General features: G+C 47.1%; 1 protein-coding gene across 3 annotated transcripts in view; it reads right to left on the bottom strand.

The window, feature by feature from the left end:
* TMC5 (transmembrane channel like 5) overlaps window positions 1-12,459 on the bottom strand; it is a 91,015-nt gene extending 78,556 nt beyond the window's left edge. The window contains exon 1 of one of the 3 annotated variants that reach the window (XM_063655220.1): window positions 12,134-12,459. The gene's annotated coding sequence lies outside the window, so the exon portion shown is untranslated. Of the gene's footprint in view, window positions 1-11,731 lie in introns of all 3 variants that reach the window. The other 2 variants (XM_063655219.1, XM_054454184.2) reach the window with 2 other exon arrangements.
* Window positions 12,460-12,908: the final 449 nt, after the last annotated feature.

The following is a 12,908-nucleotide window of genomic DNA, read 5'->3' as shown; positions in this document are numbered from 1 at the left end:
TAAGTACTTAAAAATGCAAACATATGATTATGGAGGTTCTCGAGCAATCCAGGTCCCTAAGTAAACAGAGATACCTGGAAAGGGGTTTGGAAGCAGGGCATTGGAGTTTCCTTTGAAATACTGCATCCTAAATGTCCCTCTTTTCACCCCATTCAGGGAAGCAGAAAAGCAAATTCTTTCTCTCTCTCTTTTCCCCCCTTCAAATATCTTTGAGTCATAGCAAATTCTCTCTTCTCTCTCTTTTTTTTTTTTTTTGAAATGGAGCGTAGCTCTGTTGCCCAGGCTGGAGTGTAGTGGTGTGATCTTGGCTCACTGCAACCTCCGCCTCCCAGGTTCAAGCAATTCTCCTGCCTCAGCCTCCTGAGCAGTTGGGACTACAGGCACGTGCCACCAGGCCCAGCTAATTTTTTTTGTATTTTTAATAGACACGGGGTTTCACCATGTTGGCCAGGATGGTCTCGATCTCCTGACCTCGTGATCTGCCCACCTCGGCCTTCCAAAGTGCTGGGATTACAGGCGTGAGCCACCGCGCCCGGCCCTCTCTCTCTCTTTTTTAAGAGATGGAGTCTCACTCTGCTATCCAGGCTAGAGTGTGGTGATGCGACCTCCTAGGCCCAAGCCATCCTCCTGCCTCAGCCTCCCAAGTAGCTGTGACTATAGGTGTATGCCAACCACACCTGGCTCAAATTTTCTTTTTTCAACTCTGATTTGTTCCACATTCACCTCTTGAATTCTGCTACCTTTTCTCCCATGCTGGGTAAGTATGACATCAAGCTTGGGAAGTTTCTAGATTCAATGCTGTTTGCAGCAGGGCCAGGACTAGGGTGAGGGAGTAAGATAAGTGCTGAGCTGAGATGCAAATTTAAAGGGGGCCAAAAATCCCAGTAATCAAGTGTATCATCCATTTTCACACCTGAGACTGGGTAATTTATAAAGAAAAAGAGGTTTAATGGACTCACAGTTCCACATGGCTGGGGAGGTCTCACAATCATGGCAGAAGGCAAAGGAGGAGCAAAGGCACATCTTACATGGCAGCAGGCAAGAGCACGTGTGCAGGGGAACTGCCCTTTATAAAACCATCAGATCTCGTGAGACTTATTCCCTATCATGAGAACAGCATGGGAAAAACCCACCCCTATGATTCAATTACCTCCCACAATGTCCCTCTCATGACATGTGGGGATTATGGGAGCTATAATTCAAGATGAGGTTTGGGTGGGGAAACACCATATCATCAAAATAAATAATATTTTAATGTGATACTTTTAAAAATAAAAATAAATGCAAAAAACCCATGATGAAAAAAAATCAACATGTTCAAAACAGACAGGATCGGAATTACTGCTTTGTGCTTTTGGCTCCAGCTCTGATCTTTCTCAGTGCCACACTGACTGACAGACAGAACCTTGCAATCCAGGTGTCCATGAGTCTCATACTGCCAGGTCCTGTTCTCTCACCTCAGGAATGACAATTCTTGGGGTGACCTAAACCATTTTCTTGGAGATCTCCACTCACCTCCTCTCATTTTAAGTCCTTTCCTCTGATCATATAATTTATAACTCAAGTCTCTGACACAGGATAAAATTCCATTTCTCCTTTGGAAAGCCACTATTTTGCATTGGATGTGGGTGCTAACACATCAAAGGCTGGGAACTGTAACTATGGGCTTCCAATTCTTCTGGTGAATTCTAAACACAGGACTGTCTTTTTTTTCTTTTAAATTATACCCATGTTCAGCCAGGCGAGATGGCTTAATCCTGTAATCCCGGGGCTTTGGGAGGCTGAGGCAGGAGGATTGCTTGAAACCAGGAGTTGGAGACCAGCCTAGGTGACATAGCAAGACCCTGGCTCTACAAAAAATTTTAAAAATTAGCTGAGCACAGTGGCATGCAGCCGTTAGTCCCAGCTACCCAGGAGGCTGAGTCTGGATGATGACTTGAAACAAGGGAGTTGAGGCTGCAGTGCGCTATGATCATGCCACTGCACTCCAGCCTGGGGGACAGAGTGAAACTCTGTCTCTACAGAAAATTTTAAAATTAGTTGAATTTTTTGTTTGTTTTTTGTTTTTTGTTTTTGAGACGGAGTCTTGCTCTGTTGCCAGGCTGGAGTGCAGTGGCATGATCTCACCTCACTGCAACCTCCACCACCCGGGTTCCAGTGATTCCCTTGCTTCAGCCTCTCCAGTAGCTGAGACTACAGGCGCATGCCACCATGCCTGGCTAATTTTTTTTTGTATTTTAGTAGAGACAGGGTTTCACCATGTTGGCCAGGATGGTCTTGATCTCCTAATCTCGTGATCCGCCCTCCTCAGCCTCCCAAAGTGCTAGGATTACAGACGTGACCCACCACGCCTGGCCTAAAATTAGTTGATTTTTAATCACTCGTGGTGGTGCATGCCTGTAGTCCCAGCTACTTAGGAGGCTAAGGCAGGAGGATCACTCAAGCCCAGAAGTTCAAGGCTGCAATGAGCTATGATCACACCACTACACTCCCTATAAATATTTCTTTCCCTATGAATGCCTTTGCAGAAATGACCATATCTGATGATTAGCATTCTAGCTGCTGTGATTTATCTCTGGGAATGGTGAACGTTGGGTGACTAGAAATAACCTGAGCAATAATGGTGTCACCTCCTGCCACGTCATTCTGAAAAATCTTGCAAATATGATTCATTGAGTTATTCATTAAGTATTTATGAAGATGTTCTATAGCTTGAACTTGACCCTGTCTTCTGGGGACAGGACCTTTTCTGGCAAAATATGACAATAAACCCTACTTTTAACATTAGTGGCCGGGCGTGGTGGCTCACGCCTGTAATCCCAGCACTTTGGGAGGCCCAGGCGGGCGGATCACGAGGTCAGGAGATTGAGACCATCCCGGCTAACACGGTGAAACCCTGTCTCTACTAAAAATACAAAAAATTAGCCGGGTGTGGTGGCAGGTGCCCGTAGTCCCAGCTACTCGGGAGGCTGAGGCAGGAGAATGGTGTGAACCTGGGAGGCAGAGCTTGCAGTGAGCGGAGATCGCACCACTGCACTCCAGACTGGGCGACAGAGCAAGACTCCATCTCAAAAGAAAAAAAACAACACATTCATTTCCACTGAGCTTCTCTTCCCCTCTCTAGTGTAGAAAGAATCTAGTCAAACAATAACAATAATAATAAGTTAATAATAATAACAATCACAGTAATAAGCATGAAGACAGCACTATTTATTGAGTGCTGACATGCATGCCAGGCACAGGGCTATGCCCTTCACATGTATTAGCAACTGAATGCTCAAACAACTTTATGGGGAGGTATTATTACCCCCATTTTATGATTACATTGAGACCCAGAGAGGTTAAGTAACTCACTTAAGGTCACACAGCTAAACAGAGGCAGAATGGGATTCAAACCCATACCTCTCTGATTGCGTATGCTGGGCTTGGATCATCATCATCAACAACATCATTGTTGGCAGTGCATGGTGGCTCATGCCTGTAATGCCGGCACTTTGGGAGGTTGAGGCAGAAGGATGGCTTGAGCTTAGGAGTTTGAGACCATCCTAGGCAATATAGTGAGACCTTGTCTCTACTAAAAATCATAAATGTTAGGCGGGCATGGTGGCATGTGCCTGTAGTCTCCACTACTCAGAAGGCTGAAGCAGGAGGATTGCTTGAGCCCAGGAGATCAAGGCTGCAGTGAGCTATGATTTCACCACTGCACTCCAGCCTGTGCAACAGAGTGAGATACTATCTCAAACAAAAAAAAAGCAACACAAAAATCACTTATCAGAGGAAGAAGAGAAGGATGAGAAAAATGAGAAGGGTGAGAAAAATGAGAAGTTATTGTTTCTTGAACACCATAAAGAAATAAATAGATTTTTTTTTAAACCCCAGAGAATGAAGTACCATTGGGAGAGACCACCTGAATTCACTCATCCTACAAAGCATTCTTCTAGAACATGATGCTCCAGGAGACACCCCCAGACATAGAGGTCACACTTATTGTGCGTTTGTCATGCACCGTATTTTCTTATTAGCTCTGATATCCACCTGTGGAAGTGGGAGCTTTTGGCATACTACCCATTCTACAGACAAGGAAACCAAGGCCAGAAACATACAATAACTGACCCAGAATCCCACAGTTAGACCTGGGGAAGCCCAGATTCCAACTCAACCAGATAACCCTAGGGCTTGTTCTCATAATCAACACTCTCTTGCCTCCCATTTCCCCATGGTCATTCTTTCCTCTAACAAATATCTGTTGTGCCTCAATTCTGTACCCTCGTCTGGCAATAAGCAATATGACAGCCTCAGTTTCCGTCCTCCTTCCCTGACACGTTCCCAAGCATTCCGCATTATTCCCAGGACCTCCCACCCCTCCTTCAAAGCACCTTCACTTACCTGCCCTCAGTTCTACGTGAAAATCCAGATAAACTTCCCCTCCACTTTGTAGTTCAAAGCTAGAGGGACAGGCAACAGGTCCTCTTTTTTTCTTAACTAACTGGTAAGGCCCATCTTTTTCTGCCTCTCTGCCATGTTGCCTTAAAGACTGCTCCTTGCTATCTTGGTCACACGTCTGGGTGGGATGCCACGAAGATCACGGGGAGGGGGTTGTTTACTGAGCTCATTGCCGTTTTATGCCGCCCTGGCTATCATCTCTTTCCTCACCAACCAATGAATAACCAGGTCTCACCTGGTGAAAATGCAAATCAGTCTTCCACCTGTAACATCACAGCTGCACCTATGGCCTCTGTTCACTGAGTCTGCAACGATGAAGGGCTAACTCAGGTCCCAAGTTGTGCGTTTCCTTCTTCCTAAGCCCTAACTCCTCCCTCTCATTAATATTCTTTTGATATCAGCTCAATAAAAATATCAAAGTCCTTTCCAGAGGTTATTTTATTTCTTGGACACCATAAGGAAGTAAATAGATTCGTTTTGTGTGTTTTTTTTTTAACCCTAGAGAGTGAAGTGGTGTGGGAAGAGACTACCTGAATTCATTAATCCAACAAAGAATGGAACGTGATGCTCCACTAGACACCCCCAGGCACTGGCTACTTTTTTTTTTTTTGAGACAGAGTTGCCCTCTGTCACCTAGGCTGCAGTGCAGTGCCGCAATCTCAGCTCACTGCAACTTCCTCCTCCTGGGCTCAAGGGATCCTCCTGCCTCAGCCTCCCAAGTAGCTGGGACCACAGGTGTGAGCCATCATGCCTGACTAATTTTTGTATTTTTTGAAGAGTTGGGGTTTTGTCGTGTTGCCCAGGCTGGTCTTGAACTCCTGAGCTCAAGTGATCCACCCATCTTGGTCTCCAAAACTGCTGGGATTACAGGCGTAAGCCACTGCACCTGGCCTGGCCACGTTTTTCTTTTTCTTTTTCTTTTTTTTTGGAGACAGAGTCTTGCTCTGTCGCCCAGGCTGGAGTGCAATGGCGCCATCTGGGCTCACTGCAACCTACGCCTCCCAGGTTCAAGTGATTCTCCTGCCTCAGCCTCCCAAGTGGTTGGGATTACAGGTGTCCGCCACTACACCCAGCTAATTTTTGTATTTTTAGTAGAGATGGGGTTTCACCATGTTGGCCAGGCTGGTCTTGAACTCCTGACCTCAGGTAATCCACCTGCCTCGACCTGCCAAAGTGCTGGGATTACAGGCATGAGCCACTGCGTCTGGCCGCCTGGCCACATTTTTCTATAGATACATCCCCTTTGGCAACATGCGGACCATACAGGTTTAAGTCTGTAATTATGATCACCAATGGCATGTCCCTTCTGGAAACAAAGGACAGGCAGTATAAAACCAGCCCACATTTCAAGACAGTTGACTTGAATTCAAATGCTGACTCTGGCACTCTAAGACTGTAATGTCTCAACTCCTCTGATGCTCAATTTCCTCCCCATTAACCTACAAAGTGGGAACTATATATGCTCCCTGCTCCTAGTGTTGATAAGGGCTACATCAGTTAACATTTGAGAAAGTCTGGACTAAGATTATTTCTAGCCACCTAAGACTCACATTCCCAGGGATAAACCCCAGCAGATGGGATGCTAATCCATCACAAAGGGTTTTCTCTGAGAAGGAGATTTTATATTCATACAGAAATAAAGAATGAGGTAGACAATCGAGGGCTGGATCAAACTTCTGTATTTTTACAAATACCAGAACAAACAAGATCTGTTTCCTATGGCATTTGCATTTGGGGGAGTATCATTTAGAAGAAAAAAAGAATGTCCTAGTTCTATAATTCACAGAAAGAATTGGGGTCTATAGTTACCGTTCCTCTATTTTTTTTTTTCTTTGAGACAGGCTCTTGCTTTGTCAGCCAAGGCTGGAATGCAGTGGTACAATCATAGCTCACTGCAGCCTCTGATTGTTGGGCTCAAGCAATCCTCCTGCCTCACTCAGCCTCCCAAGGAGGTGAGACTACAGGTATGTACCACCACATTTGGCTAACATCTTAAATTTTTGTAGATATGGGGTCTCTCTACGTTGCCCAGGCTTGTCTCAAACTACTGGGCTCAAGTGATCATCCCACCTTGGCTTCCCAAGGTGTTCGGATTACAGGCATGAGCCACTGCACCCAGCCCCAATCTTTGATATATTAGCACTAAATGCAAAACAGTGGCTTTCCAATGGAGAAATGGAATTTTCTCCTGTGGAAGAGACTTGAGTTATAAATTGTATGATCAGAGGAAATGAGAGGAGGAGGGTGGTGGTTTCCAAGAAGACAGTTTGGTTTGCCCCAAGAGCTGTCATTACTGGGGTGAAAGGACAGTACCTGGCAGAATTTGACTCTAGGAACACCTGGATCGTGGGGTTCTGCCTGCCAATCATTGTGGAGCTGCACCAAACGAGCTCCTGGCAAGAAGTCAAAGCAGTGATTTTGATTCTTTTGTAGCTATAAGTCGGGATTTCTCAACCTCGGCAGTATTGTCATTTGGGGCCAGACAACTGCCTGTTGTGGGGAGCTGGGGGGACTGCTCTGCGCATTGTAGGATGTTTAGCAGTATGTCTGGCTTCTATCTATTAGTTACCAGGAGGACACCCCAACCCCACCCCGTCTGCAAGCTATGACAACCAAAAACGTCTTCAGGAATGGGCAAATATCCCCTGGGAGGCAAAGCTGCCTCCACCTGAGAACCACTGCTCTAAATGTGACCAAGTTCCATGGACTTTGAACAGAGTCTCCTCCCTCTCCATTGCATGGGACAAGGAAATCAGCAACTCAACATTTTCTCTAATAGAGTTTTCGCCCCTCTGTTTCTCCTCTTCTAGAAACTATAGCATATTTTTACATATTTCAGTTTATGACAGATATATGCCCTATAAACTGTAATTATACGTTTCTTGTCTGTAGGCAGACTGTAACTTGGCAATACTGGTTGCTTCCAGAGTGAGAAACTGGGTGGCCGGAGACAGATATGGAGGGAGATACTTTTCAGTATTTGCTTAGACATCTTTTGGATTTTTTCCGTTTTTCTTTTTTAGAGAGAGAGCCTTGCTTTGTCGCCCAGGCTGGGCTCAAGCGATCTTCTTGCCTCAGCCTCAGCCTCCTGAGCATCTGGGACTACAGGAACTCACCACTATGCCCACCTAATTTCTCTTTTTTGTTGAGATGGGGGTCTCCCTATGTTGCCTAGGCTGGTCTCCAACTCCTGGCCTCAAGCGATCCTCCCGCCTCAGCCTCCCAAGGCTCTGGGATTACAAGCCACTGTGCCTGGTCTCTTTGGGGTTTTATACCACGTGGCAGTGTAACTTTTTCAAAAAATAAGTTAAATCTTGAAAATTGTCTCCTGTGAATTGCACACAGTACGAATAGCATGGTCCCATCTTTTTAAAAGATAAGTAAAAATAATCTCTATTATTACACCCAGGAGGAGAGGGAGAAATCTGGAGTAACACACATGAAACTCCAAGCAGCAATTATCACCAGGGGGTGAATTAGCAGAGTTTTTCACCTTCTATGCAAATATTTTTATAAATAAATTTTTAAAATAACATGCATGAGTATTGTGTTAGTAATTGGAGAAAACAACAGGAACAGTAAAAGAAAAAGATCTATTTCCAAGGTCACTGGGGAGCCCCTCAATTTTGGGAAGTGAGGAAGAGGGAGAACCTTCTGGAAGCAGCAGATGCTGGGAGCCCCAGACACAGAAAGCAGGGACCCTAGATAGAGGCTGATGATTGAATTAGGGGGTACAATGATGGGGGCATGAATTAAGAGGGAAATAAAAATAAATGAGTAGACACTAGAATAGGAAGGATAGCTCTGTGTCATTGGATGGGTTATGAATTTCCCTGAGCCTGCCTCAGTTTCCTCAGCTATAAAATGGAAGTCATTATAATACATAAGTGGCCAACATTTATCCTTACATTGTTCTATCACCATCTATGTGTGGGTTGTATTTAATCCTCACAGCAGCCCTATGAGTTAGGTACTACTAGAATCATCCCAGTTTACAGATGAGTCATTTGAAGCACAGAGAGGTTAAGTAACTTGGCCCAAGGTCACACAGCAAGAAAGTGGCAGAGGCAAGAAAGTGGAAGAGGCAGGATTTTAACCCAGGAGGTCTGGCTCTGGAGCCTGAGTTCTATAGATGACTAGGGCTGGGACTTAGCACAATATCAGGCACATGGTAAGCAGAACAGACATTAAAGACTATGATTATGTTAAAAGGCTAGGATTCCTCATCCACCAAGTACCATATTAAAGGATGTAGTGCCTCCCCCTAAGAGGAAAGCACAATGTCCTTCCCATCCCATGCCAGCCTTACCATCCCCAGAAACTGCCCTGGCCTTTTTTTTTTTTTTTTTTTTTTTTATTTTATTTTTTGAGACAGGGTTTGGTGATGTCGCCCAGGCTGGAATGCAGTGGTGCAATCTTGGCTCACTGCAATCTCTGCCTCCCGGGCTCAAGCAATTCTCGTGCCTCAGCCTCCCGAGTAGCTGGAACCACAGGCATGCACCACCACACCCAGCTAATTTTTGTACTTTTAGTAGAGACAAGGTCTTGCCGTGTTCTCTGGGCTGGTCTGGAACTCCTGGACTCAAGTGATCTGCCCGCCTTGGCCTCCCAAAGTGCTGGGAATACAGGCTTGAGTAACCATGCCCAGCCTGCCCTGGCACACTTAAAGGCAGCATTTGTCCTACCAGAACACAGAACTCTCCAAAACTTTGACAGGTGGAGATCCCTGCAAGGAGACTATCTGGATGAGAAGCGGGTGGTAGGGTACGCCTAAAGTCCTAGCTACTTGGGAGGCTGAGGCAGGATGATTGCTTGAGGCCAGGAGTTTGAGACCAGCCTGGGCAACACAGCGAGACCTTGTCTCTACAAAAAATTAAAAAATTAGCTGGGCGTAGAGGTGAGCAGCTGCAGTCCCAGCTACTCAGGAAGCTGAGGTGGGAGGATCGCTTGAGCCATGACTTTAAGGCTGCAGGGAGCTACAATTGTGCCACTGCACTCCAACTTGGGCAACAGAGCAAGACTCAGTCTCTAAAACTAAATAAATAAATAGATGAGAAGGGGTTCAAGGAAAAGGTGCTTTATTTAATCCTCCTTGGAGAGTTTGACCTACACAGCAACAGATCCTAAGGCCAGGAATGGAAAGGAGCATCAAGCATCAAATAACATGGACAGTTATAGCTGTCATTCATTATGTGCCAGACATTCTGCCTAGTGCTCTCTAGACACGAATGCAGATCACCGCTCCAACAGCCCTAGGAGGTCCTATGATTCTCCCCATTCTACAGACGAGGAAACTGAGGCTCCAAAGACAACTTGCCAAAATCCCAGAGCTGAGAATTACTCCAAGATGACATGTGAACCCAGGTCTAGCCAAAATAACCACTCCACAACTATCCTTCCCACCTGAAATACTCCTCCCAGGGCTTCATCAGCTGCAAGCAGGGGGAGAAGACAGGACATTCTTTTGTATAACGAAAGAATGGTGGGTCTTGGAGAAAGCCTCTTGGTGCCCCCAGGTGAAGAGCAGGGATATGGGTGGCACCCCCTCCTCTGCGGGGCCTGGTTCTGTGGGCTACTCAGAGGGCAGGGAAGCTCCTTCATCACCTCTGCCCCATGACATCCCACTCTTCCTTCTGCCTCTTCTAAATGGATGCAACTACTGTGCCATTCCCCCACTCCTGTAGAGGGCGGTCACAGCATTTACTGTAGCTAATGTTGATTGAGCACCTACTAAGTGCCAGGCACTGTTCTGAGTGTTTCATCTTTACTCCCCACAAAAGGGTGGGCTCGGGCTGGGTGCGGTGGCTCATGCCTGTAATCCCAGCACTTTGGGAGGCCGAGGCAAGTGGATCAACTGAGGTCAGGAGTTCAAGACCAGCCTGGCCAACATGACAAAACCCCATCTCTACTAAAAATACAAAAAAAATTAGCCAGGCGTGGTGGTGGGCACCTGTAATCTCAGCTACTTGGGAGGTTGAGGGAGGAGAATTGCTTGAACCTGGGAGACGGAGGTTGCAGTGAGCTGAGATCGCAACATTGCACTCCAGCCTGGGCAACAGAGCGAGACTCTGTCTCAAAAAAAAAAAAAAAAAAAGTCAGGCTTGGTGGCTCATGCCCGTAATCCCAGCGCTTTAGGAGGCTGAGGCAGGAGGATCTTTTGAGCCCAGAAGTTCAAGGCCAGACTGGGCAACATAGTGAGACCCCCATCTCTACAAAAATTTAAAAAATTAGCCAGGCATGGTGGTGTGCGTGCCTTTGGTCCCAGCTACTCGGGAGGCTGAGGCAGGAGGATCGCTTGAGCCTGGGAGGTTGAAGCTGCATGAGCTACAATCACAACACTGCATTCCAGCCTGGGCAACAGAGCGAGACAACAATTAAAAAAAAAAAAATCCCACAAAAACCCTATAGGGTAGGTGCCATTATTGTCTTCATTTTATAGATAAGGAAACTGAGGCACAGAAGAATCAGATAACTGCCACATTCACCGTGCTAGGAGGTGATGGAACCTGGATTGCATGTCAAGATCACACAGACTCCTCTACAGACCACCCAGGTAACATGGGGTGACTTATTCAACCTCTTTGAACCTTTGTCTCCTAATCTGTAGTCTGGAACTAGCAGGGGTTATTGGAAGGATAAAAGGTAACATGTGCTCCTTATTCATTCGGCAAGTATTTATAGGACATCTACTGTGTGCCAGGCACTGGGGATGTATCTGCAAGCAAAACAGAAAAAAATCCTGCCCTTCTGGCATGCACACATTAGTAGGGGGACACGTATGTGGGTTAGCTCAGTAGATCTTCACAACCCCATAGGCAAGCTACTATTATGGCACCTGTTTCACAGATAGGGAAAAGGATCTCAGAAGTGGCAAACCCAAGTTCACCTTTCTGAGAAATGGTGGGACCTGGATTAGATAATATTCAGTCTCTGGAGTTTGACTTCCTGAGTTCAAATCCCACAGTTTCCATTTAATTGCTGTGGGCAGGTTACTTAACTGTCTGAAACTGGATCTCCCAAGGGTAAAATAGGACCAGGAGACTCTATTTCGTAGATTACCCCAGGAGAAATAACAACATCTAACATTTAGGAAGCAAACAAGGCTCACAGAATCTCTGTGAGGGAAGTCTAATTTTAACCTATCTTTTTCCTTTTTTTTTAAACAGGTGTGGAAACTGGAGCCCAGAGAGGATAAGTAACCTGTCCAGAGGTGCACAACACACAAATAGTGCGCTTCCAAAGCTCATGTTCGCTCTAACCCAAGCCGCTGCTCAGAAAAAAAGCTTACCGGATCGGACATGGTGGAGTAAGCACCCGAGAAACGGTGCGATTATTCTTTTTTTCCTGCACCTGCAGGGCGGGCTGCACGAAGGCGGCGGCCTGGCCGTGTGCATTCCCCGGAAGCTTCCTTAATGCAAAGGGTCAGAGCGCGGCGGTCTGGGGCTGGAGCCGCTGCCCCCTCCACGTGCTCCCTGATTCCCGCGCCTGGTGGTTCTCCCCGCACTCTGGCGCAGCACCCCGCTCGCTCCCCGGTCCAGGCCAGTGCTGCCACGCTTGGGCGCCCCGCAATGGGGACACCCCTCCCAGTTCTTCCCAGCCTCTCTGGGAGTCGGCGAGAGGGCTCCGCCAAGACGCCCGTGCTAGGCTGGCAGTCCGGGCGCTGGCCCCACTCCTGGCGAACCCGCCTCACCTCCTGGCGCTCCTGTTGCCGCTGCTTGCGCTGGCCCTTGGGTCGACTCCCGCCCGGGGCAGCCCGCAGGCGGCGCGCCCTGCACCGGAGCCGGCCTTCCTGCCTCGGGGCCGATCGCTTTCTTCTGGGAATTGAGCCATTTCCTGCTGGGTTGGGACGCCTGCTGGCATCCGAGACCTCTATTCACCGCCCGTAGTCTGCATTCATTCTTTCTTTCCATGAGCCAGCCTTACCCGACTGCCACCAGATGCCGCGCAGGCCTGGGTGCTGCGGCGCTCGGAGGACAGATGCCGCGCAGGCCTGGGTGCTGCGGCGCTCGGAGGACCCAGCAGGCGCATGGGTCAGGGCTGTGCTCTCCAAAACTCTGGCCAAGAGCCACATCATCTAATCCTAAGAGAGATGCAAGTCCTGTCATGATTATCAGTAACTACGAGATAAACGCAAATCAAAACCATAATGAGATATTGGAACAGGAATTAAAAGAAATTAAAGAGTGGATAAGCAGAAACTCAGTTGTATGTGAGAAAACTCAATTCCCCCTGAGAAAGAGAAAGAGCTGGAGTCCTTCTAAAACTAACTGCCTATTTTTCTGTGGCTAGTGAGCCTTCTCTCTCCGCCTTTCCCAGGCACTGTGAAGACCCTGATTCCCTAGCTGTGTAGCTGCAAGGTCGCTAGACAGATAAACTCAAGTAACAAAACATGTTTTTCCTTGAAAAGTAAGAAAGGATGTAATGCATGTCTCAATTGAATAACTGCCTTTGTTTCTCGCTTCTGT

This window comes from Pongo pygmaeus, chromosome 18 (assembly GCF_028885625.2).
Source record: "Pongo pygmaeus isolate AG05252 chromosome 18, NHGRI_mPonPyg2-v2.0_pri, whole genome shotgun sequence".
Taxonomy (NCBI): domain Eukaryota; kingdom Metazoa; phylum Chordata; class Mammalia; order Primates; family Hominidae; genus Pongo; species Pongo pygmaeus.
This window is presented reverse-complemented; position numbering and strand designations above follow the sequence as displayed.